The 27,198-nt window shown below is 44.5% G+C and overlaps 1 protein-coding gene across 1 annotated transcript in view; it reads left to right on the forward strand.

Moving 5' to 3' along the window:
* The window catches only part of WHRN (whirlin), a 1,326,895-nt gene that overhangs the window by 238,436 nt on the left and 1,061,261 nt on the right, over nt 1-27,198 (forward strand). The window lies entirely within an intron of this gene.

Genomic DNA, 27,198 nt, shown 5'->3' on the forward strand with positions numbered 1-27,198 from the left:
GTTTCCCAAGGAATACAGTAACCATGTTGCACTGTGCCTATATGTCAGTTTATTTGGATATTTTGCCTGAGGTACAGATCTGCTGGGCAGAAGGACTGGTTAACACAGGGGGAAATGGTATTTGTTGGTCGGCTAGGAGTTTTGATAAAATTGGCAAATATTTAGCCGGCGTACATTATGAATGGTTGACTATATTAGATAAAATGCATGCCAATCAAAATGGAAGGATGGATCTCCCAACTTGCAGACAAATTCAAGACTCGTAGTAAGATTTATATCGCAAAGGAGGGACGAGTAGGAAAGAAAGTGTTTGATGTTGACATTTTAAAGGCTAGAAAAAAGAAATCGGGACTTTTAGGAGTTTGAACGGTGAAAGAGGTGAGGATGCTTTTCGCGATAGGGAACATAAAGAACGGATATTCTAATTGGATTAAAAGGCAGAGATACTCATAAAAAAAATCTCAACCCGACTTGAACGCTGACTGAACCTGCTGGAAGCCATCATCTCACCTGCCTTGAATGCTGACTTGACTCAACAGAAGCATTGTCTTGCCAGCGACATGACACACGGAAGGACATCAACTCAACCTGACTCCAACACTGACTAAATCTATGAAAGCCCTTGCCTTACACCCTCACAATGTCATCTCTCCATTGTGAAAGGACACCTCCACCAGCTCAAAACCGGCTTTACTGCATAAAAGCACCTAGAAGTCTGCCTCTGTACCTATCTCTCACCTAACTCTAAGAGGGGTGTACCTGCCTCTACTAAGGAACTAAGGAATCGGTCCACATGTGCAAGTAATTAAAACAAAATCCACCATTGTGTAAAAAATGCCTCTTTCTATCCCTCACACTTCTAACTAATAAGAAAAAGGCTAGTAGATCTCCCTTCTTATGGGCAATGAGCCACAGTTCCAATCGTAGGGGGAATTTTGCCTGTGAGAAAGACTCCATTCTCCTGGTCTCAGTTGCTTTCCAAGGAAATTAACAAAGTTCCAGCTTGTGGTGCTGTAAAGGTTTCAATTCCAATTTGAAAGAAAATGTTCCAACACAAACATCATTCCTTATTGACCATACATAGTTTTGCTTCACTACTGGGTCCCTGGAAAATGCTTCTCTTCTCCAGGTATTTGATTCTCAATGTCTCCATATAAGATATTCAGGAGTATGAATCTGTGTATGCTAAAAGTCACATGATCTTACACAGGTCACACAGGCAGGGTAGGTTGTGGACTTGTTTGTTGGCTAGATGGGAAACGTCTATGCTAAATGGGCAGACAATTGGTGATATACCTGCAGGAGTTACGTGGCATTTTGGAAGTAAGAAGGCTACATTAGATTACTATTTCTGCAGAAGCACATTTAAAAAATATGTAAAGAAAATTGGAGTTGTTTCCCATTGGAATGGCTCCCTTCCCCAGGCCTTCTTCTGATTGGCTTCACGATACACAATATTCCTTGGCTTCACTGGGTGAAATACTTGCTTCTCTAAGGAAGGCATGTTATCAACAGTAAGACAGACCCAAGTGACCACAGTTCAAGGGTGTTTATTGAACTTCAATTGGGTTTGAACAATGCCTATCTAGTCCTAAATCTAAAGATGGGAGCAAGCTACGATCATCAAATAATAATAAGGCAGACCTAGTGATGTGTTGTCAAAATAAAAGGGCCTGTACTTTGAAGGCAAGCGTCCCCAGATAGCACGATCCTCCCAACAATGAGAGACAATAATGGACTCTCCCAGGATGGGAATAAGGCCAGGACAAAGTGCGGGTGAGCGTAAATGGGAGTTTATCAATCAGAATAGGGCATGCAAAGAACTCTGCAAACTCCGAGAGCGCTCTGTCTGACAATAGCAAAGACAGGCGTATATATTTACAAAAAACGTCATAACAACCTACATGCTATAGGGGGCACAAGTTTGTGGGGATTGGGTGGCGACGACTAGCTATAGGTGCTGCTGCGATGTGGTTTGCCGTGGCTGGAGGACGTCACTGGTTGCCCTCGTGGGTTGGGCTGGGCCTGGCAGGTCAGCTGGGCTCATCCGGACGGTGTTGTTGTGCCAATCGTGACCAGTGTCTGAGATGAATGTCTTTCCTGACTTTTTGCCCTAGGGCCACGCACACCGCAGTCATTCAACCTTGCAATATTATCTTCCCTGGTAAATCTTCCAATAGGTTATTCTACAGGTTAATGCAACACAGGAGGAATGCACCTAGAGTGGGGTCTGTTGGCGATTCATCAATACATGGTTACCATCGTCCTGTTGACCGGGTATCATAGGTCGCAGGGTTGGGTCTCGGGGCATGGGACAGGCGGTCCACATTATCCCGTCTTGTTAGAAGTCATTATGGATGTGTTCCTGTATTGTTGCCATAATATTGGGTGTCCTAATTTTACAGGGGCCATTAACCTAAGGTGAGCCGGTGGGTCGTGGGTCGTGGAGCCTAAGAAAGGGCGCCTTTGGATCTGTGTGTTAAGGCTGGGGTTTACTGCTGGGTTGTAAATAATTCAGGTGGCAGGCCGTGGCCTTGGGTGCTGCGGGGGGAATGTGAATGCTTGAAGCGGCTCCAGCCGAATTGGGGGAGGTGGAGCAAGGCAGCACAGGCCTCTGCTTTTTCGTCTGGTGGCTTCACTGGAGGGAAGGGGGAATGGCCTTGCATTTGCTCACAAAGGTATTTTCCTTGTGTGTTGCAGAATTTAGGTGGAAGAGACATAAACATTTATATAATATACAATACTCATTGAGTCTTTCCAAAGCTCACGTTTTTGACATTGCTAGTGCCGGCCAATTCGAACATATTACTTGTACACTAAGTTTTTAACAACTACAACATTTTGTTATATGCTTATACATGTGCGGTAAGTGAGGTAGTAGTAAGGTTGGTGGAGCACGCAGGAACAACCCGCCAATGAGACTGACGGCAGTGGCACATAGTGGTTTTGGACACACATATGGTGCATTTTCGTGCACCCCTTACATGAGCCCTCAATATGGTTGCATTTGTCTTCCTTTGCACTCTAGCAGCATTAGTTCAGTTTTGGCGCGGGACCGTGGGGTGCAGTCTTCTTGATAAAACACATAACATGAAAAACCCCCGGGACGCTTTTACCATTTGCGCATAGCTACAGGGATGTGGGTCCTTCATCCCTAATGTCATATGAGCACCCATTCTGCCATTTTCATACATTTTACAGGTTTTTTAGTCTGTGAGATTGTGGAAAGAACACTTTCATCACAGGTGGTTTGCTCATTAGTATTTATGGACTCTGCTTTTGTCAGGGGACCATTTTACAGTTCTTTTCCACCCAGGCCCTGCTGGCCGGGTCAAGCTGGGAACAGCGATACACTGCGGAAGGTGAAGTGTTACAGTGTTGGTATCTAACACTAGCTCATGTCCGTCTGTTCGTGGGAACGGGCTCTCAGCGGATCTGCCAGAGAGCTGTGGCCACGGGGATAATTGAAACTCTCCAAGGGTGGGGGCCGTGCTGCGGTGCATGGAGCTCAAACCATCTTTATTAGACAAAATGGTTTCCAGGGCCTAGCTAAATTCAGCAGGTTTGGTCAATGTCTTCAGCCAGTGGCCCATCCACCACCTGGGCCCTGGTTGCAGGGGGACCCCTGACGAGCCATGGACCTCACCGGGGGAGAGGATGCAGGGGAGGGGGGCAGTTGCCAATCCTTGCCTCTAAATACAAATAGTGTTGGAAACAATAGTATGCAAAAGAAAAGTGTTCAATAAATGATATGTCAGGATATTCAAGCCATTGGCTTCCCTTCCCCACATTTCTAACACAGGAAAAGGCGGCACACTCAAGCTGAGTACAGTCTCTTGCTTCTCTAACACAAGGGTGTAGTTCAAGACTCCAACGTCACAGCCTTCTGTACCAAAGTCTATTTGCCATTCAAAAGTCTTTTCTTTGAGATGGCCTGATGCTACAAACAAATACTATCCATATTCTCCTACGCACACATTTCTCAGGTGATTTACTATTCACCTTGGATCCCCCTCCACCGGGCTCTGATCCACTTTAACACTAAGTTTGTTTTTCACATATACACAATTTTCTTAAGATTTCCACAGATCCAATTTCTTGGGTGACTCGCAGTTCACACTGGATCATGCTTTGCCGGTCTCAGATCTATTCCAACAGAAAATCTTCAATCAATCTCCCTCTGTCGTGCTCTGACAATTTTATCTATTGTAACACAAACTTAGTTTAACACAAAGCTTTCAATTGGTCGTCCTTTGCTCGGCTCAGACCTCCTTTATCTACTTTGCCATCAACTTTCATTACTGTATCAACATCGTAGACTTTCGATTGTGCACAGGATTTTGCCTGACCCGTTGCAGGACCACTTCGATTCACATTCGTTTGACACCTTACAGAGATCTGGGATTGAGCCTGCACGCGATGCCGGACCACTCTGTCAAAGGTATCATATATTTTGACTTCGAGGTTCAATCACTCATCTGCAGTTCAACTTTACTCGTGTTGGTTATCACACAAGTTTCACTCAGTGCTCTCAGATCCAGCGCTCGCCATACAATGTTGCGGCTTGCAACCTTGGCTTCAACACAGACTGGTCTTGTATCGGTCTCCCCAACTCACCAGCTGTGTTGATTTCACTGATGCTGCTTTCTTGTTGGAGCCAAGGACAGAACAACAGCAGCTTGATTATCGATGTGGGAGGGCTCTGGGTACCCCCGATACACAATGCAGGATTCCTCAGCCAGGTTTCCTGGTCTTGGGCTTTCTATTCTTGAGGTTTTGTGAAGGTAGTGGTTCCTCGTCGAAAAGTTCAAGGGAACTTCTCTCCTTGTTATCCCCCTCGGTTTTGCCCTCTTCCTCCTCGTGTTAAACTGCCATCTTGGAACTGCTGTTTCCTTTTGTGCTTTGCCTCGCTCAGAGTGTGATCTCGTGCTCTGCCTTTTATCCGTGCGGGGAAGTGTAATGTAAGTCAGGTGTGCATGATGGTCAGTAATTGCCTGACCCTGCCTGACCATTGTATTGGAACATGTCAAGTATACGGACGGCTCAGGTCTTAGTCAATTTTCTCTCATAGCGAGTTGTTCGTGAGAAAGTGGTCATGTTGTGAAAGGGGAGGGGTGAGTTCCTAAGTATCCTACCTGGTAGGATGCGGTAAAGGTGTTACAGGGAAGGGGATACCGCGTCTCACCATCAGGTGTCCCACTTTCACGAAGACCCCTCGCCCAGGTGATCCTCCCGCACTGGTCCACCTCCAGGAACTGCAGCCAAAAACGATGGCCGTGTCCTGGCCACCTGAATGACACCTTCTGGTTTCTCACACTTCCTTTTCCTGGTGTCTCTTGGATTCATGTTATACAAAGGCTGGGCGGAATGACTCCCTTCCTCCAAGCCCTTCTCAGACTTTAGTATGCAGTTTGCACTGTCAGCGGGAATGCCTCACTTCTCCTGGCTTCTTTGTCCCTTTTGCTTTTACAATTCACAGCTCAGTATTACCAGGGTGAGCACCTCCCTTCCCCTGGCTTGGCTTGCACTTCAAAAGTTCCCATGAGCTCCGAATCTTATGGGTGTGGGTCCCAGAAAGGTCTATTTCTCTTGTCTTTGTGCAGTAGTCCTGGCACTATCCTGCTGTGTACTGTGACTATGAAGATGACTCGAGTTGCTATTCATAAAACGGATGCAGGTCCCAGATATGTGGGATTCTACCCTTTTGGTGCTGCAGACCTGGGTCACTATCCTGCCAGGTACTGTGACTATGTAGATGACTTAGGTTACTCTTTATAAAAGGGTGAATGTCCCTGACCCATGTTCGGACACTTGTCAGCCCTTCTGAAGGCCCACCAACTGCCCTGGCAACCCAATTACCTGAAAGGGGCTTGCTGGTGTTCTTCGGTCGGTTGTGGTCTCTTCTCTGTGTCCTTTTGGGCCTCTTGCGGCCCCTGCTGTTTTCTGGTGTGCTGCAGTGGCTTCACATCATTTGATTCCTCTCGGGCTGTGCATCTCCTTTTGGGCTGTGACAACTGCTTCTCCACAGCTCCAGTTGGTCTCTCCACGATGGACCGGATAGGGACAGCTCTACCTGCAGGGCAGCGTCCCCAGAAGCGACTTCCTCTATTCTCCGCTCCAGTCTGCTTCCCCTCACGTGGTTCCTTCAAGGAGGGCTTCTCTTCCCGTTCCTGGTTTCCCTCTTCAATTTTGAATGGGTTCTGCCCAATAAGGTTTTGGGAAAAACTAGAGCAGTCATTCATATTCTCATGAGTAATCTCTATACTTCCGCACTTTGTCCTTGTCCCAGTACTTATCTTGAGGTCTTCCAGTGAGTCAATTGGTCTCTCCCTCACCTCAGTACTTAAGGGGTACATGTCCCTTAAGGAGTCCATACTGTTCCTCGTCCCAGTACTTCCTATTTTGGTGGTATGGCAAAAACATATAGGAATACTAGGGAAAGAAAGTGTTGGTGGAAGGGGGTAGAAAGGTGTGTTAGGGATTGGTGGGCTATGGGGATACGATGTTCTCCCCACATCATCACTAATCCCATAGGAGGCTTCCCTCTCCATGAGATCCACCCGCTGAGTACCACCCCCAGGGGGACTATCGGGTATCAGCCTCAGCTCCCTGGCATCATGGGAAGGGGCTCCCCCTAGGGGAGAAGGGACAACATCCTGGGATTCGTCACAGGTTGGAAACCATTAATTACAAAGCAATGTCATGTATCTCTCCAGATCACTATGCAAGGGGGTAGTATGGCTGCGGTTGCAGGTAATCCAAGAGGACATGTCTGTGAAGGCTTAGACAGGACCCAAAGGTTTTCTTAGCTCGGCTATGATGGCTGTGGTTAAATAATCAAGACCCAAGCTCTGGAGAAGGGGTGTGAGAGAAGTTACCAAATACGGTATTCAACACTAATTTTCAGATTAAATAAATATATATCCAATCACACAGATGTGTTTTCAAATAAATTACCTCCCTTATTGCACACATATCTATATTTATAAAAATGAACATTAGTGGGTTTATTTGTCGTACAGCAAAGCGTTGTTCCTTATACAATTCCACACCACTTCACTAATCTGCACCAAATTTTGCATAGTTACCTGTTAGGACCTTCCCAACAGTACTGGCTACAAGACATTTGGAAGCCCCACCCAGTTCCCTGGATTTTAGGAAAAGTCAAAGTAAATTGTGGGTTTGTGGCTTGACGAAGCGTTGCTCCTTATACAATTCCACACCGTTTCATCAATCTCCACTAATTTGTGCATAGTTGCATGTTAATACCCTCCTGACAATACTGGCTACATGACATTTGGACATCCCACCCGTTTCCTGGATTTCAGCAAACGTCAGAAAATGTTGTGTGGTTGTTGCTTGGTGAAGTGTTGTTCCTTAGACAATTCCACACTGTTCAACCAATCTGCACAGCATTTTGCATAGTCACCTGTTAAGACCCCCTGTACATTACTATGACATTTGGACACCCTACCCCATTCCCCAGATTTCAGCACCTCACACATGAGACGGTGCCTAAAATCGGTGAAACATCAATGTGGCTGTAGAAGGACCGGTCCTCAGCCCTAGAATGCACGGTTTCTGGGACATTTACACCGCAATGCACTGCAACAAACTGCACCATGCCAGAGTGAGGCGAGAGATGGTGAGAGAGAACAGACGGCCCCAGTATGCAGCAGCACACCAACCCTCGTTTCCTCCCGCCGTCTGCTGTGGATTATGTCAGCCAGCCACAGTGCAGTTTACTTCAGGGTGCAGAGCAAATCAAGCGATAAGGGAATCGGAATAGCGACCTACAGCATCAGTGATTTTCAACAATTGATGAATGTTATCATGTGTGTCTACAGAACCTGTTCGGAGAACGGATACTTTTGCTCGTAATTATATGCGTTATAAATCAGTGTCCAAGCCAAAAATCAAAGGTTTCCAACCCTAGCCAAGATCTGACCCCAAACACATGTTTACAAAGTTCTAGTCTACAGAGATGCTGGGAAATAACATTGTCAATGTTTCCCAATGCAGGACTACTCTCCTGTGCCTGGTTCCATAGACGGCCCCTTTGCTATCTTTGGTCCTTAAATCTTATTACATTGGTGGTCTATAGGCGACACCGTGCTGAACTTCACTTTCTGGATCTCGGAATTGCTGTTGCCTTTCGGAGAAGTTTTATCATCGCAGTTACATTTTTTTCTGTCCCGTGCCCTAGTCTTAGGTAACAAATTATGTGGGTTTGGGGAAAGATAAACAGCCTCTTTACAGCACAACCTTATGGTCAATATTTCTGAATTGAATGTGGTTTTGGGAAGATTGGAGTCCCAGATGTTAAGATTTCTGGCTTCTCTGCGCCTTATCATGACACCCCCCCTCTGTCTGTGGTTCAGGTTTCCTGTCTCAGCAATTGTGGACCGCGCACTACGCAGCCCAGGTAATTGCATCCCTATACTTCCATTGTCACAATATTCTCCAGTGTAACACTTGGCAAGCCATACCATTACACCCTCAGATACCAAGATCCACCAGCTAAGGTACTGTGATCATTTTGCTTCCAGACTCATACATAAGTGCACGTTACTCATCTTGCCTTGAATACATCAGCTTAATCTCTCATTTGGCAAATGTCTTTGTACTTTTGTCCCCTTTTGATTTACTTTCTACTGACAATTACCTTAATCACGGTACTTATACACTGTTCTTTGAATACTGCCATGTATATGTATACTATACTTGTAATGTATGTGTTGTGATTACGTAGAGCACAGCCCTGAAGCTGGAATCGTTTCTGAAATGCATTGGTTTATGAGCCTACCCTGCTGAGAATGCTTTTTCCCTTTCTTAACTATTATTACAAACTATTTGGATACTTTACCTGAAGCACTGATGATGAGAAAAACACATTCAGATAAGCATAGCAGCTAAAGAAAAATATTTCTAACAAGCACAGCAGCTTTTTCGCAAGAGCATTTTGTGAGTGTCTGGTCTACGGAGTGGTTTCACTCAGTTTTTGTTTGTCAGGTTTCCTGTGTGCCTTGTCTTTGTCACAAGGTTGGGGAGGCATAATTACTGCTGGACAAGGTGGCGGGACAATACTGTGGTGGAGGTCTTCTTCAGGGCTGCAGATAGCTCTTCTGGTCCAGTGGTGGTGGCTCAGCACACCTTTGTAGACTGGAGACAGTGGATGGTTGGCTGGTGCAACAGCCCTTTCAAGAAATTGATGTGGGTTGGTGGATGAGATCAGTTTAGTGGTGAAGGCACAACATGGTATCATAACTAAGGTCAAATATTCCTGCAGAGATGACCTTGAGTACCCAGCCAGGCCCAGACTGGTCTATAGGGCAATGCCCAATCCAAAACCGCAAAATGCTAGTGTGGGCCAGTTTTTTGGGTCAGCGTGGACTACTTCTTTGGACCTTGTGGGCAAGTTTGACAAGTTACTTAATCATGCAGCTAGTTGTTTTGACCAGTGTTACTGAATAAATATTCTTTAAACTGCACAATTTACATCACATTTTATCACCAACAAAAAAACCTTGGGCAATACTCCGTCTGTCACAAAAGGAATGAATTGTCATTTTCAACTGTGGTCACTTTTTCATTGGTGCCAAGACAGTGCGATCCTGTAGCTAGCTAGCTGAAGAATCACTCAGTGAGTGAAAGACAGTGCGATCCTGTAGCTAGCTAGCTGAAGAATCACTCAGTGAGTGAAAGACAGTGCGATCCTGTAGCTACCTAGCTGAAGAGTCACTCAGTGAGTGAAAGACAGTGCGATCCTGTAGCTAGCTAGCTGAAGAATCACTCAGTGAGTGAAAGACAGTGCGATCCTGTAGCTAGCTAGCTGAAGAATCACTCAGTGAGTGAAAGACAGTGCGATCCTGTAGCTAGCTAGCTGAAGAATCACTCAGTGAGTGAAAGACAGTGCGATCCTGTAGCTAGCTAGCTGAAGAATCACTCAGTGAGTGAAAGACAGTGCGATCCTGTAGCTAGCTAGCTGAAGAATCACTCAGTGAGTGAAAGACAGTGCGATCCTGTAGCTAGCTAGCTGAAGAATCACTCAGTGAGTGAAAGACAGTGCGATCCTGTAGCTACCTAGCTGAAGAGTCACTCAGTGAGTGAAAGACAGTGCGATCCTGTAGCTAGCTAGCTGAAGAATCACTCAGTGAGTGAAAGACAGTGCGATCCTGTAGCTAGCTAGCTGAAGAATCACTCAGTGAGTGAAAGACAGTGCGATCCTGTAGCTAGCTAGCTGAAGAATCACTCAGTGAGTGAAAGACAGTGCGATCCTGTAGCTACCTAGCTGAAGAGTCACTCAGTGAGTGAAAGACAGTGCGATCCTGTAGCTAGCTGAAGAATCACTCAGTCAGTGACAGTTGGGATTCTGACAGGCTTGCAGAGCATTTCATAGTATTGCTGCAGATCCTATAGTATTTATAGGGTGTAAGAGCTGTGATGTACGTCAGAGCACCAATCACACAGGTGCATTCATCCACACTCAAAGATGCTGACTAAGCTAGGGCGTCTTTCTTCAAAATTCGTGAGCACACTGCTACACACTTATCAGTGCAACCAGGTATGTGTATTCAGTCAGGGAGTCAATACTTTTACATTTACAGGCATATTTGGCTTCCTGGAGTGAACGAAGGGTGCTTGTCTTGGAAGCAAGACCGCACAGAGCAACAGATGTTGGAATCCCGATCCACACTTACAAACTGAACTCGGGTATTGAGCACATTTAAAAAAAAAAAAAAAAAAATGAATATAAAATATATAAAAAATAAAAGGCCGCTGTCCCTTGCAGCATGGATTCTTCACGTGGAAACAGAGGCAGCTGCTGGAAGGATTCCGAGAAGTAAGTAGGTTGGGCAATACCCACCCATACAGCTGCTAAGGGTTACACTGGTAATTGTCATCAACCAGGCGTTTACTTATAGCTGGGCAGGTGAAGGTATTCGCCTGTAATATTGGGGTGTCTGTAGTTCCCCCACTCATAGAAATCAAGATCTTTTGACTCTCTACCCTGTTGCTTCTCTGGAGATTAGAGCCCATACAAGTCGGAAAGCTCAGATATCAGTGGGGATATTACAAAGACAATACAAGCTCCTCTTCACCTATGACTTTGAGTGTCCAGTGATAAGATAGTATGCGATTAGTGGAAGCCTGAAAGTTGTCACTACACCCGAGGAAGGAATGGAATGGGGCACCCCTTGTTTCTTTGAAGCCAACTCGATTGTGAATCTTCACCATTTCATGGCTAGGTGTAAGGATCTGTCTTCTCCTGCATCCTAGTGGAATCTGGAGTGAGTGTTATGAGTGACATTGGAATGTTACTGGATGGAATGTTTGTGTATGACTGGTGTTCTCTGGAGGGGAGTTGAAGATGTAAGCCTGAGAGAGAGGATGCCGGTGCTTGCCTATGTGAACTGGAATCTACTATCTGATTAATATGACTCTAGAAACTGGATGTTATGCTTGGAAACATAATAAAGAAGTCACTCATCCATACCATGATGTCAGAGTCATTCTACCTGAACCCAGATTTCCACATTGGCGACGAGGATGCTGGCTGTGCTGGGGGGACAGCACAGAAGAAGAGACAAGCACTGCCCCCCAAACCAAGGAAGACCCTCTCTCTCAGGTAAGGCGAGCGCTAAATGCAGTAGGCGCAGAAGGGCCTAGCGCCAAGGGCACAGGCGAAGGCAATAAGGAGCTGTGCCAGGGCCAGATGCCAGCTGGCCTGTCAACAGTTGGACAGGTCAAGCACAGAGAAAGTCAAGAGACGTTGGCAGGGCTGAGGGCCCAGAAACAGTTTTAAGGGGTTTGGAAAACCAAGCTGCGGCATGGAGGGCTTGGAGCCCAGGGCAGTAGCAAGTGAAGAGGCCTGGGGTCTAAGTTACGCCTGGAAATATGGGAAGCCATGCTGCGCAGCTGGGGGCTTGGAGCCCAGGGCAGCAGTATTAGAAGAGGTTGGGAACCTAAACTGCGCCTAGAAGTGACAGAGAAGTTGGATGAAGAAGCTGAAGAAACTTGTGGCTCATGTGCAAGGCGCCTGGAGCAGAGGAGGGTCCTGATGGCCATTCCAGCGCTTGGAGGGGTTTGGAGCCTGTGACTGGGTATATAAAGGGGCTCGGAGCCCATTTGCAGCAACACCATAATGAGTTGGAGCCCACAACAGTAGCGTCTTGTGGGGCTGGGAGCCTGTGCAAGTGGGTTTGAAGGAGCTTGAAGTTTTTTGCTACATTCTGCTGGCATTGTGAATTCGTGGTTCAGCACCTGTGAGCTTTGACTGGACTTGGAGAGAGCTTGGAGTTCGTGATGTGCCTAGGAGGGGCATGGTGTTTCTTGCCGGATAGCAGAGGGGCAGTGTCTTTGCCTATGGTTTGGAGAACTGTGTGCTTATTGTTTTGGGAATTGCGTTATACAAGGATCCCCAGAGGTACTTTTGACTTTAAAAGATGCTGCCACGAGGAACAGTAAAAGAAGAAAATTGAGTTTTGCTTTTGATGATTTTGGTTTAAGCAGTCAATTTTAGTTGTTGACTTATATGTCATTGTCATGTGAGGCTTGTTGATTAATTGGTCATTTCTGTGTGAATGAATTGGAGTAAATGGAGTGAAGGTAGAGTGCATGTAGTAGCCGCTGTGCTTTCAATCGGTATTTAGCAAAATGATGATTCTAGGTCTTTGGCGTGTATAACAAATTGTTTTTCACACAGATGGTCTCAAAAGTGAATTACAGTGTTGATTGACCAGGATGGTAGAGATACCTGGCTCAAGTTGATATGACACATGTTTGCTGCACTAATAATTTTCTTTTCCAGGATGGACATTTTAGTTGAGTGGAAAACACTGATGTTTTAAATTCAAATGCTATGACTTGACTAATATTTTAATTTTTCAGGTGGATCGGTTTATACATGCTAGAGTTTTAAGAGTTTTAAAGTAGTGTGTACAATGTTGTTATTAAGTGCAATGTTAGGAACATTATATGTGAAGATTATGTAATGAGTATAACGTGAGTGATTCTAGTGATATGTGATATGTGATACACTAGTGGTATGTATGTAGTGTAGTACTCCCGGAGTTAGGTTTTTGTGTGAAGAGAGAACTTTCAACACGGGCAAATGAGGGGTAGTGGGGTCACTGAGTTTGTGAAGTAGTTACCCGAGTATTAGATATACTCAGCCTGGTTGGAAGTGGTGTGTGTTTAGGCACACCTGGGTCTTGTGATTGCAGGGTGTAAGGGAGTTAAGTGTGTGTTCTATTGTGGGATGTTGGAGTTAGGATTTGTATGAGAGGTCTGGGTGCCTCTATGTGTGGAAAGTTTAGTTATGGTATTTCAGTAGTCGGAGGTGCCTCTTCTTCACTTAGCAGAAAGGGGAAGGGGCATTGTTTTAAAGTGTGTCCCACGGCTGTGAGGACGTTCATTGGTGTTGGGAAGTTGTTAGCAGAATGTCTTTGTTTGGTGAGATTATGCATGTGCATTAAACGTGTAGGTGTCTGTGTGTGTGGGTGTTTTATATAGCTGTCATGCTGAGTTAGCTGGTCGTGTTTTTGATATCTCTAAGGAGGGGAGATATGTAAGGATCTGTCTTCTCCTGCATCCTAGTGGAATCTGGAGTGAGTGTTATGAGTGACATTGGAATGTTACTGGATGGAATGTTTGTGTATGACTGGTGTTCTCTGGAGGGGAGTTGAAGATGTAAGCCTGAGAGAGAGGATGCCGGTGCTTGCCTATGTGAACTGGAATCTACTATCTGATTAATATGACTCTAGAAACTGGATGTTATGCTTGGAAACATAATAAAGAAGTCACTCATCCATACCATGATGTCAGAGTCATTCTACCTGAACCCAGATTTCCACACTAGGCCTTCCCCGGGTGGGCAGGCGTATATTGATCTGATGCCCACAGCTTGGAAGTCATTCCATGGGGTAAGGCAGTGGGATCATGCCATTGTCTTGCGGGGGTCAGGGCATCGGGAATCGAAAGAAATGACTGAACTGCTACCTACAGCTCAGCCCCACTTAGAAACACGCAAGCAAGAAATGACAATTCTAGTCTGCACCTAACTAGGATTTAAGAGGCGATTATTCTGTAAAAATCCAAATGCAGTATTTAGAAATGAGCTCTAGTCAAATGACACCGCCGGAAATAACTGGTTTATGTTTCCATTCCCGTAGCTTAGTAGCGCGATGATATTGTGATGTGTTTCTTGTCTAAAGACTTCATTTTGTACGAAGCCTGACGTTTTATTCTTGCTGTGCCTTTTTTTTCCTCGGGTCATCTGCTAATTGTGTGTGTTCTGCTTTGAGAAGCCCTGTTTTGCCTAAAACTCCAATTGGTCCTCTCTCCAAGAGCAAATGTTCGAGGGTGCAATTGTTAGGGTGAGGGTGGGTAGCCCACGAGTTAAGCACTCACCTCGCACGTGCGGCAAGCCTGCGCATTACAAGTTCGCCTTCAGCAGCCGCGCTGACTCATCCGTTGATCCTTCCGGGGGCGATCCATGGAGTGTGATTCATTCGGGTAATAATAACTCCGATTATTGCAGTGTTTAGAGCTGTCTGGACTACAGCTTACAGTGAACACCATATATTATTATTATTGCTATATTGCGATCAACACAAGGTAGGTTACTGTTTATGTTCAGAAGCAATTAGTCTGTGACATTCGTCGTGATAGATGTATGTTATTATACATCAAGCCTGGAAGATAGTCTCTGCTTTTAGATGAATGAATAGGGACTTGCTATCTGGGAATACATGCCGGCGTGACAGGATGACTTGTGGTCATTTGAGCACAGCTTCCTCGTTAAATGTACAGTAGCACGTTGCCCGTCAAGTGCCTAGAAGACGAGTTTGAATCCTACAAGTAGCAGTGCCTGAAATCTTTCACAGTTTCTGATGTGTCAAGGCCTTCTCGCCAATTTTTGAACCAGTGGAGCCCCAGGTGCACACCTCGCTATATGTGGCCAACACCTGAACTGCAAAGTCAATTAGGAAAACAGGAGCAGGAGCTGCCAAAACCCACACAAAGGAACTTGCAACAATGGTGGCCAGCCACGTCAACGCTCCATTCACAAAGACTTGCCAAAGTCGGCCATCTGTAGAGGTCTTTTCCGGCACCCCCCCCCCCCCCCGATCGTAATGCCCTACCACACTTTCAGCTAGCTGAGAACATAGACTTTTGTCCAGGGTGTAATACTGAATAAATCTGCGTTTGTGTCTCCCTTTGAAACCACCTTTTACTAGAGTAAAAACTCTAGTTTGCTGCTGATCATGTACTGTGGTTGCAATCTTAAATTGGGATGACTGCTTATTCCCCAATATCAGCAGAAATGCTCCCCGCCATATGGCAATGGGAAAGGAACCTTGCCTGCTTTTCTATATTCAGGCTGACATGACCGGTGCTGCAATAGAGAGATCGCAAAGTGGCTGCCTGACTGGGGCAATGGAGTCTGTGCTGGAATACAGACCATGGTATAATTCCCATTGTCATGTGTATCTTGGTTACAGACACCACCAAATATCCACTCTTCTTTTGAGGGACTATGTGCCAAATCAATACCTGGTAGCCCACATCACACTGTCGCACTGCCTGTAAAGTTCTGTTACTTTTGAATGTGAAGTGGTTGTCAACCCTTATGTGCGTAGGACCTGATGAGCCTACCAATTAATAATAACGAGCATTACTTTTTAATAGAAACTTTTTTCATGGTAGTGAATAGTGAGCGTGTAGCACAAGGTGGATGTTTGGTTCACATCCCTTGGCCAGTGAGTTTTCTAGAACAGATTTTGAATCTAGCCTGGAGCAGGGGATCCAGAGGTTAAATGCCAATGCTGCTATCCACCTGAGATGAGATGAATAGGACATTAGTAATGCATTCTAAGACAAGAAATTGACAGTTTGAAAACCTAAGCTGCTGTTGCTTCCTGTGAATGAGTGCAGCTGGACTGTATGGCAGGCCTACATGGAGTGGAGTGGAATGTTGAGAGTATTGCCCGGATGAGTGTTCCATGAGAGTCAGTTACTGCCTGGGAGCTGGATGAGATAGTGCACCTTGTGTGTCCGTGTTACCTGTGTACTGATCCTGATGTCTTCATCTTGTACCTTTAACCTAAAGAAGTCAATAAACCTACATGGCTCACGTACCTGGGACCCCAGACTCATTTGTACGAGTAGGCCACTCCAATTGGATGCAAAGACGATGGATGTGACCCCATGGAGAAGTCAAAAAGGTAATTGTAGAAGGGTTAGAAAAGGAATGATGAAGGACAGAGGAAATACTAGCCAGGTGATCATATGGTAGGTTATAAGGTTGACACTGGCTACACCACTGCAAGTTAGAGTGCCCAGAATGACCTAAATACAGCAAGCAAGCACTTAGAGAGCCCACTTTTCTTCTGCTGCCAATCCCTGACTCACCTGTGGTGCTGTGTGACACTTCCTTTTTAGTGGTGGTAGGTCAGTTAATTCTCCTGTGCATATGGACTTCAGTGACCTGTCCGCCCAGAATTTTGAATGGAGACAGATTGAGATTATTCACAAATCCTCACTTCACGCAGTGCCCGCCATTCATCAGTGAGTGTCATTAGTGAAATAAATCATCAGGAAAGTGTAGCGCAACATTGAGCTGCCGCGATGCTGCTCAACTCAGCATTAAAAGAAGCCCCTGCGATGAATCCAATGGAGTCATCATGGATTTCCCGGCTGTGACCTCCTCCCATGTGGCCAGGAGATGGCAGATGATACCTGATCCTGACCCTGAGGGCGGCTTTATGAGGGAGGATCAAATGGGATGAGACACCTACCGGGGAGATGTCATGACTTCATGGGACGAGACGCACTATCTCCCCTTTTCCCTTGAGGAAGACCTTCTAATACCCAAGAACTTAAAGGCCTATTGTCAGCTGCCTGTTCCCCTCGTGTGGAGGGATGTCAGCAACAAAAGAAATGGTATTCTATATAATGTACTGAGCTTTTTTCAGCTCTTGGCTTATTTTCCAGCTCCCCCTCACCTGGTTCAAAGCATTTCCAAAAGCCTAGGGGTTCCCTTCCCCAAGAAGATAACACAGTTCCAAAAAGGCCTTGGGATTCCCTTCCCCAATGTGACTACACAGTTCACAAAGTCTTGGGTTTCCCTACCCCAAGACTTCAGCTCTTCCAGAATGAAAATTCACAAACGGTTCAAGTCTCTTTATTCTCAAAACCAGTTCCAGGTCAAGTTCATACAGTGATTTATACAGATTGCTATCTTTCATAATTCACCTCAGCAATCTAATTCACAAGTGAAGATTCATTATCTTGATTTTCCTTGTTTTTCGCAGCCAGGGTATCCTCGGTCTAGGCACAGTTGTTAGACCACACAATCCACCCATTACAGTGCAGGCAACTGAAAACCCCACGTTTTCTTGCCCCCACGGGTTTCTCTCTCACTGCACCTGTGCTTTGGTTTACATTCACTTTGGATTCTCCTTGCCAGTCTTTTGGCTTTGCCACAGTGTGTTCCTCCACAAAACTCACTCTGTGGTGCTCACTGTCTTCCCCCACCTTGCTTTCACAATCTTCATAAGTGTTCATCACTTGCTTTACTTTATTCATAAAGATTCATCCTTTGTCTTTAAATGTTCATCACGTGTGTTTCATACTTGCTTTCATTTCATTTGCAGGCTTCTGAAAGCTTCCCTTTAGTTCGGTATTCAATGATGCTTGCTTTATATTCAAGTTACTTTACTTATAGTTCCAAGTTTGCTTGATGTTCAAAAACCCCTCACTTTGGGTTCACCATCAATTGCACACATAATTCAGTTCATCTGGCATTACCATATGCCCAGTTGTAGCCCCAGGAGTGTCCCAGTACGAGTGTTCCTATCAATTCATTCACTGGTCCTTGGCTGCTCATCTGGGCGTCCTCACTCTTCTTTCTCCTGGCGTTTTCCGGGCTCTGTGCACAGTTCTCAGGGGCTACACAAGCACTGCTCACCTTCTTCAAACTTCATTGTGGGTTGCCTGTAGCTCTGCTCTTCACCCGTGGATGCTACTGTGGCGTGTAGCACTCAGGAGTCTTCTGTGTGTCACAGCTGCAGCTGTGGGCACAAGGCAGAGGAGACTCTAGCGACTTCGACCCTCTCACAGCCTGCTCTAGCCCTGGCATCTCAGTCTCTCCTCTGCAGTAGATGGCGTCCTGGCCTCAAGGCAGGACTCTCCTCTGCAAGCCACTACTCTCAGCCCTGTCTCTCTCAGCCCGGTTTCTCTCCTGCTGGTTTCTCCCCTCTTGCTGGCAGCTCCACCTTTTATGCATCATTGACCTGTTAACAGGTTGCAGATGCAAGCCCTTGTGTTCAGTTGCCTGACCATACTTATTTCTATTCTCTGGACATGCCTGATTCTCCCAATACTTTCCGGGCCTCTTCCTCATCTCAGTACCAGCTTGGTGTAACTGAATGTTAGTGTGTGCAACTCTTAGCCGACTATTTGTCATCTCAGTACTAGAGAGGTGTGACTGAGGGAAAATTAGAGGAAATGATTGGCAAAAACCTATGAAGGTAGTTGGAGTGTAAGGTTTATTATCACAAGCTAAAGGAGGATGCCATGCCTCATTCAAGACATCCTCTCCCCACTCTCCGAAGACCCTCCACCCAGATGATCCTTACTCGCATATCCACCCCCAAGGTCAGGATTCAAGAGCAATGCCCTTTCCCTGGCCACCTGAGAAGAGGATCCAAGGGGAGTAGGTGTGAAGATGCCACCAGGCAATTAAAACACCCGAGAACTCCTGGCAAGAAAAAGGTGCCAGGCAATTGAAATGCATGAGAAGTCCTGACAAGGGAAATACAACAGGCAAAAATCACATAAGAGGTCCTATCATAGGGGCACACCAGGCAAGTGAAAACCACAAGCAAATTCCTGGCAGGAGAGTACACCAGGCAGTTGGAATTGTATGAAGAGTCCTGGCAGGGGAGTATATCAGGCAATTTGAAACGTTTCCAGAAATACTAAAGAAAGACAGTGTTTTCTAAACCAGAGATTTGTGTTCAAGCATGACTGTTACAGAATATGTTGCCTAAACAGGAACCTTGTGAATCAAGGAGAGACACAAACAAACTGTTAGTAAAAAAGACGATCACCATCCTACTTTAGAATCCAGGGGAAGGGGACCACCCTCTGGATCCAAGGGCTTCAACCATGGAGAACATTTTAATTGGAGCTATTCTTATTTTCAGTGTGAACACTCTTTTGCCAATATCAGGTTGTAGACATTTCCCTACACTCTTTATTGTCTTGTTTGTAGTATAAGGATCAGGATTGGACATTTTGAACATAAGGACAGCTATTCAGTTATTGACATCCTGACACAGACAAATCCTTAGTTTTTGGATTTAGGTAGGGAAGTTCCTCTTTATAATAGGGTCAGAGAGGCATTTTCCCAACTATTATGTAATAACATTTCTTTTACCAAAAACATGACAACTTTGTGTCCGGCTTTCATTTCTGACCCCTCATACCCACCCTTGCACTGAATGTTATGTGTGCTAATCATCTTGGCAGCATGAGGCCTATAATTGTCGTGAGGTACGAGTGCATCATCAGGAATTTAACCACATCTTACTGATGTTTTGGAATGCTAGCAGCATACATTCACTGGGGCAGAATTGCTGTGAGAGAACCCATGATGGGGCAGGTACAGGGTACAGTGTGCAATTGAGCAGTCAGGTTGGGTGGTTGTTCTGCTTCAAATGGTATATGTAGTTTTCCACTGTCAGCCTTAGTGCAGATAGACTACTCAGTCCTCTAGTTGTGACATAATTCAGCACTTCCAGCTCAAATCCAACATTGGCATGAAGGGTGTTTCTCCATTGAACACCCTTGTGGGGAATTATAGATCCGAGTGCCATTTCCCTAAAGTAAACTGAGAACAGAAAGCCTTTCTGAAAGAGTGATGGAGGCACCATTTTCAAAATTATACATCTTGTTTGATTGCACATCTTGCTCCCTGTCAACTATGAGGTGTAAGTAAATACATGCCCAACCGAGAACATTGTCAACAGATTAAAAGTGAATCCCACAAACTGCGACCATTGCTAAGCCTTTTAATTGAATATACAAACTACTTGGTTAATGTTATGGACATGCACAAGTACGCAGAGCATTTGAAAATGTGTTACATGTAAAAGAGTGTGTTTGCCATATCCCAGCATGCCTAAGGACATATATTCACAGCTTTAAAATCTCATGGAACAATTCCAGAGTAGACACAAGTGCTATGTTCCTGGGTCCCAGAACACATATTATCACAGCTCTTGAAGCTTGAAAAGAACTTGTTTTCTCAGCATAGTCCTCTTAATTGGATGCCACATGTAGAGAAAAACATCTGAAAATGTGTCCCTTTGCTGTCAATGGTGAATTGATGGGAAATGGAATTATAAACTAACAGGTGCACTTGTAAATTCTCATATGAAATAATGTGAAATGTAACATAGAAACAGAAAGCATCATTTAGCGTTCCATTTTATTCTACCATGCATGTAATTCACTCTGAATAACACTGTAATATTTTACTTGAAATGAGACTTGCTCAAACATATCTGGATGTAACTTAAACTGACCAATAATTAACCTCACCTCCAGAGGCCCAGAAACATCAGAAGACCAAGGCCACACAGAATATTTGGATTCACCATGTTTAAACTAGTTTGTCACATTAAAGCCTCATAAAAGAACTGCCAGGTTGCAAGGGGATTGTCACATTCATAATTTGAGGCGCCCCTTAAATTCCGTTAACTCAAGTCACAAGAGAGTGTATTGATCTTTGTGAAAAAGCAAAAGAAACATTGCCTTGACATATATTTGTATGGCGAAGGACAATTCACAGGGGATGCATCAACAGTGACATGTGCAGGCCAAAGTGAGCATTTCTTCATTTACAAACTTAATAGGAAAACTAATGCGTGGCATTTTCAATTGAAAATGTAATCTTTTGAAAAATGTTATCTTTGGCAGGAAGCTCTTAGCAACTTAAAACAAATTGAGATGTGTAGTTAAAACATATAGCTTCCAACCCATATAAAATGTGTTTAGTGCATAATGGGACGTGGGAAAAATAATCATCTCTGGAAATATTTAGCGCATCGTGACTTTGCACATATTGGATTCTTCTTCCTGACATTTGGATTTCACTGTTCTGTATATTTTTAATCTCCCACATTCACGCCCAGTGTTATTTGAGATTAATGAAATCCCTCTTCATTACATATAGGGTGACATTTCCCCTCCCACCTTTGCAATGATGGGAGTGAAAGCCACACCTTGGTCACAAGCTCAGGGGAAGAGTCAAAGATATAAAGTAACATGCACAGAACAGAACTGCGAGACTTGTCCTTGGCCTCAAGCCCAGGGACCGTATCTCTCCAGGACTGAAATCTCTACAATGGCTCCCAGTGGCTGCGAGGATTAAGTTCAAAACCCTCTGCATTGTCCACAAGGCCTTCTGGGGCCTGGGGCCTAAATACCTGCAACTCTCTCTTCCTAAATATCTTCCTTCCCGAGCCCTTCGCTCATCCGTCTCCAACTCCCTCAGGGTCAGCCGCTTCTCGAAGCAACAAGCTGGGGGTAGATCTCTCTCCGCGGCAGGAGCCTCTCTCTGGAACAGCCTTCCTGCCTCCCTGAAACTTGAGGAGAACCATCTCCGGTTCCGGAAGCACCTCAAAACCTTCCTCTTTGCTTCTGCTTTCTCTCTCCCTCTCCCCTGCTAATTCTTCACTAAATTCTGCACTGAATCTGAAACTTGGCCACTCTCACCAACCTCGGTCCTGGGCCCAGCCACTCTCCACTTGCACTGCCTCCCTGGCAACCCCTGCACTGCGGGACTGTCTCTGTATCCCTACAGCCCCCCCCCCTTCCCAGCACTTGTCTGCACTTAGCTTGCACTTGCCACCAGCTGGCCCTATTTATTTATTTATCTATTTATTTCTATTCTACTTACCTTGTACTGCACTTTTCCCTTCCTCCTACCCCTGCACTTGCGCGGTCTGAATGACACCTGGCCTAGTAGGATCGTTGTCTGTCCTCCCCCTGTTCCCCCCTCCCTGCCTCGTCGCGCCTTGAAATACTTGTGTATAGGCGCATTACAAATGCCATATCATATCATATCACACAGAATTGAGGGATTAATATTGGGAGAGGATATTGGATAATATTTGGCCAGGTTGAAGAGAACTGAATCAGTCTGGATCATTGATCCCCATGCAGAATGGATAAAGAAACCATTGAGAAAGAAATGACCAGCACATGTTGGAGATTGTTTACTAGGCAGCCAGTTGAAAATAGAGCTTGCTGGTGGAGTAATTCCAGACTGACTGGGTCCCTGCTGATTCTCCATAAATATAAAGCCACATTTCAAATGTAAGATCAACCCTGAGATAACCCCAAATTGTCCCTATATTATCCATATTCAAATCCTGGGAATCAGGAGGCTGGGAATTAAAGGGGTTTCATAATATGACAAAGGCCCAGGTGCAGTCTTAAATATGATGTCCTGTATCTCACATTTTCATTGCATATTCAGCGAGATGTAATAAAAAGTCCAATGCATTTGTATTAAGAGGAACAATTTAAAACACACAGCATGTTGGTGCAACTCAGGTGCAAGCACTTTTAGAAAATTAAGTACCATTTAATAGAATCCTTGGTTCATGCCGACAGAGAATCAAGAAAGCCATAGTGTAGTCATGGCACACTATTATCTAAGGTGATATTATGCAATTATATTTTCAGCGGTGTGAGTCTGCTCTTAAATTAGGTATTTGCACACAACCGAAATTAGACGAAAGAATTAATTCAAGTCATAGAAAACCGTGCAAAGTGTTCCTGCAATCCCTTATCATGAATTTCACAGCAGACCTATGGGTAATGGGACAAGGAACGGGTGCTTCAACATTGTAGAAGGTTCCATCTCCAGCCCAAACTTGTAGATCAGAAGGTAAATAGATAAGAATAAATTGAAAACTACACACACAAAGATTGAACTCCGCACACACACATTCTGAGATGACTACACATACATGTCTTCAGATCAGAGCACAACATCTCTGAGAACATTATTTTCTGAATCCAAACATATAGGAGCCATATGCAAGTTGGCCATTGTGTACATTTTAAATACTGGAAAATATCCAATACATTCACAACCACACACATACAGAGGAGCTAAGTTGAATGAATATATGTGTTATACCTTTTATTTGTTCAAGTAACTTTTCTTCGATACCATACATGTCTTGATATTGGAGAACAAGCATTCTGAAGAGTTTGCAATTGCTATATATCAAATGCAGTACTGGCCAAAAAGTTGCAATGTTATTATTGAAGTAAACTGTGCTGCTTAGATAGAAGCCTTCATAGGAGTGCATTTAAAATTCCTAGCATCATGCAATGTTAATGGATAATATGTAAAGAATTGATTCTGGAAATGAATGCTTGTATGAGAACCAGTACTGAGATTCATGTAGGCAGGTGCAATTAGTTTTACTAGCCAATTGCTCTGGTAGCTATAACACTGTAATGATTTCTGTGGTGTAAAGCTGGAGGCCACTTTGGTTTGAAGTTGACTCAATTCTTTTAAATAAATGTTGTGGTTTGAGCGATCACTGTCTGTTTATTGACCAGAATTGGGGTGTGAGAATGTACATTAGAAATATGAAATTGTGTTGCCCTAGCTGAACATATAAATTAGTACACACACACACATTTGTCTACACCCTCCCCTTCCACCAACTGAGTGCATTAGGCTCATGAAATTAGTTTTCAGAGGGATGACCACCCCAAACTGTCAGAACAATGGTCAGGAAGGTGCTGCTCGATTGCATCTGTGGTGTGTCACTCGGTCATCTGCATTTGAGTCGTGAAACTAGGCTAAGATATGTTACATGCTGTAACTTGCCGTAACTATATTTAACTATGCTCAGGGAGCAGCGCTCATGTGTTCTTATTATATGCAATAATGAAACACATTTAATTTAATTTTATCTTATAAGCTGCCAGTCATAGTGCCTACCCGTCACCATTAGTAAAGGTTGAAGGTGTTCAACTTAATGTCTGCCACTGCAATTCCTGGACCTTCCTCCTTTAGTGCTTTGCATATGCCTACATCATAGAGAAGTGCCAAGTCATTTCCCTCTTTTATCACATTGTTCCCAGGCTGAATGAGTGTCCTCCATGAGAGTCCAACCATGGGTGTCTGTCTGCATTGTGTGAGGTAGGGAGGGGTTAAATACAGGCCCCCCATGAGAGGTGTGTGAGTTTCTTTGCAAATGTATGGAAAAAATGGAAAGTGTTGCATCCTGTGAATGTGTTCACCTGGAATGCAAGGCAGGCCTTCATGGTGTTGAGTGGAATGTTGAGAGTATTGTCCGGATAAATGTGCCATGAGAGTCTGTTATTGCCCGGGAGCTAGATGAGGTGGGGCACTCTTTGTGTCAGTCTTCCCTGCATATTGGTCGCGATGTCTTCACCTTGAACCTGTAACCTAAAGATGTCAATAAACATGCATGGTTAAAGTACCTGGGTCTTTCTAACTCATTTGTATAAGTAGGTCACTAGAGTCAGCGAAAGAGACAGAATGAGGAAGTATATGCCCTTCGTAGGAATGTTGATTAAGAAAGCCATTGCCATACAAGTACAGGACTGGATCGATCAACATGGCCTCCTGCACAACTAATAATCCGGTTTCAGAGAACTATTGAGCATTGAGACAGCCATTCTCCCAGTCATGGATGATGCCCTCCTCGTGTATCAAGGAGTTCTCTGCCTGCGCCCTTCTCAACCTCTCAGCAGCATTCAACCTCAAGGACCGCATGAGGACCAAAATAAAACATTCATGAATGGGCTTCAATCATACCTAAGAGATCGCCATCAGCTCATTCAAACGTGCACTATCGGGCCCCATAGCCAGCCAGTGACATGTGGAGTCTCCCATTGGTCCATCCTCTCACCTGCCATCTTCAAACTCTACATGGAGCCACTTACCCAACTCTTCACCAACTAAGAAATCAAGATCCATCAATACTCAGACACCACCTAACTTTATCAGAACACCACATCAGTCACCAACATACACCAGTTCAGACACTGTCTCGCCCACCCCAAAATTAGATATCTGCAGTATACATGAAGTTTAGCCCAATACATTCCAAATTCATTCTCGGCAATACCATGAAACAATCAAAGCTTCAGGTCTGACTTGATGACATGAAACTCTGCTGCTTCACCCCTCCTCACCAACCATGCCAACTCAGTAGCATCTACAATAACTGTGACATGTCGTCAAAGCTCCCATCACCATGACGAGTATAACACATCGCACCAACACTCCCTCCTTTTGAAAATGAAACCCTACTTTCCAGAAGCAGCCTTCAGGGCTTCAAAGACTTCAAGGACTCGTCATTTCTTATGTGGATGGTAACAACACCTTCGTCAATCGTTTCCCTGACACCACTTTATAATCATATCTCCCAGGTCCTGAGGAAATAGCTCTTCCTGTTCCTCCACGCCCATATTATCTTGAAGGTAGCATGCATCTCCTTCAAGGCACCAAGCATCAATGCACAAACTCATCACCCTGGCAACTGTACCTTCTCTATAGGCCAATGTAACATATGCATCCTGGACATTGCTAGACTGCAAACAAAGAACTACAGAAAGGATCAAACCAGTAAGTAAATCTAGTCCAATTACGCACGGAAAATGGAGGTAAATATTGTACCTAGCATCAGACTGGCCTCCTCTCTCCTGCAATTCAGAAGAGGACTGAGGCCACATCTCTTCAGTGAACATCCCATCAACCGATCCTCCTCACCTAGTCTATTTTAGGGTTTCAGAGAAAACATAACAGATAGATTGAAGTGGGCGTGTCACCATTCGGCAAATCAACTCTGCACTAAAAGCATTCTCCTAGCTATGTGGAGGATGTAACCGCTCTCCGAGGAAAACTACCCCCATTGTGCTATTCCGAGCCACATTCTGGGCGTTTGATGGCTGCCTGGTTTAAGAGATTTGCGGGTCACCTACAGAGAAGCGCATTGGTATCATCAGAGTAGACACTGGTGAAGTCCACCTGTGCAGAATTGGGATCATACTCACTTGTCTATCAAGTATAAAAGTAACATAGTTTAGATCTACACTCTGCAAATGCCAGAGCGTACATCCAATGAGCACTGTTAAGGGTATAATTAAAACTTAATTTCATTGAGTCATGTTCAGTATATACGGTGCTGTCTAATTCTGCGCTAGAACTAGTAAATCTAACTGCAGAAAATATTATGCTTTCTACAAACTGTATGCAATAGAATTAAAATGGAAGGATGTGGACTTGGATTATAAGGATAGCTTCTTTACTTGCGTTGGAAGTAAAGTGCACGTGGATATGTAAAAGGTCAGAGGGCTCCTCTTTATTAACCTGTTTCTATGTAGAAAGCAGAGGCACTCCTTCATGGAATTCGTATTAAATGTATTGGATAGTAAGGAGGCATTTGGAGGGTGGGGAAAGAGTCGCGTCCGAAATGTAATTGTAGGTAAATGTGGCACGTTACAGACTGGTGCCCTGGTGTCACTTCTTTGAGTATGCTACCTTGCATGCTAATAGCATTGGGTTTATGGATAGACTCGATGATTTGGACTCTAAAGTAATACATGAACATGATACAAGTCTGGGTCCTGCCTTGTGATAGGAGTGGAGACACCCCTAACTTTAATGAGTCTGCATCTTTGGTTGTACATTAATTATGCATGGATGGAAGTCAGTCATGGCAATCACTGGTTAATGTGTGGAAGGAACGCAACTTTGTATTCGGATACACCTGTACATTTATTATGTAAGACAATGAATTCTAAACACTTTTCTTTTATTCTGTTAAGTGTTGTCATTGATGGTGATGTAATAGTTAGAGGGAGGAAAAAAGATGTCATGGGGATATATTAATGACAGTTTTTGCAGTTGCTGCAAGTGTGGGGAAGATTATGTACACACCATACTGTACTTTAGTCATTTTTGAAAGGTTTGGTGTGAATCGTATTATTCGTAATGAAATACATTTTAAAAATCAGATTGGCAATCTGAAGAACCTCCCTAGCTCATACTGAGCCCACCTTTGCCCCCCTAATTTGCATCCCTGCCTGACGCCATGTGTACCCCCTCTAACTGTACCCATTGTA

This window comes from Ambystoma mexicanum, chromosome 8 (genome assembly GCF_040938575.1).
Source record: "Ambystoma mexicanum isolate Mex_15411 chromosome 8, UKY_AmexF1_1, whole genome shotgun sequence".
In the NCBI taxonomy this organism is placed as follows: Eukaryota; Metazoa; Chordata; class Amphibia; order Caudata; family Ambystomatidae; genus Ambystoma; species Ambystoma mexicanum.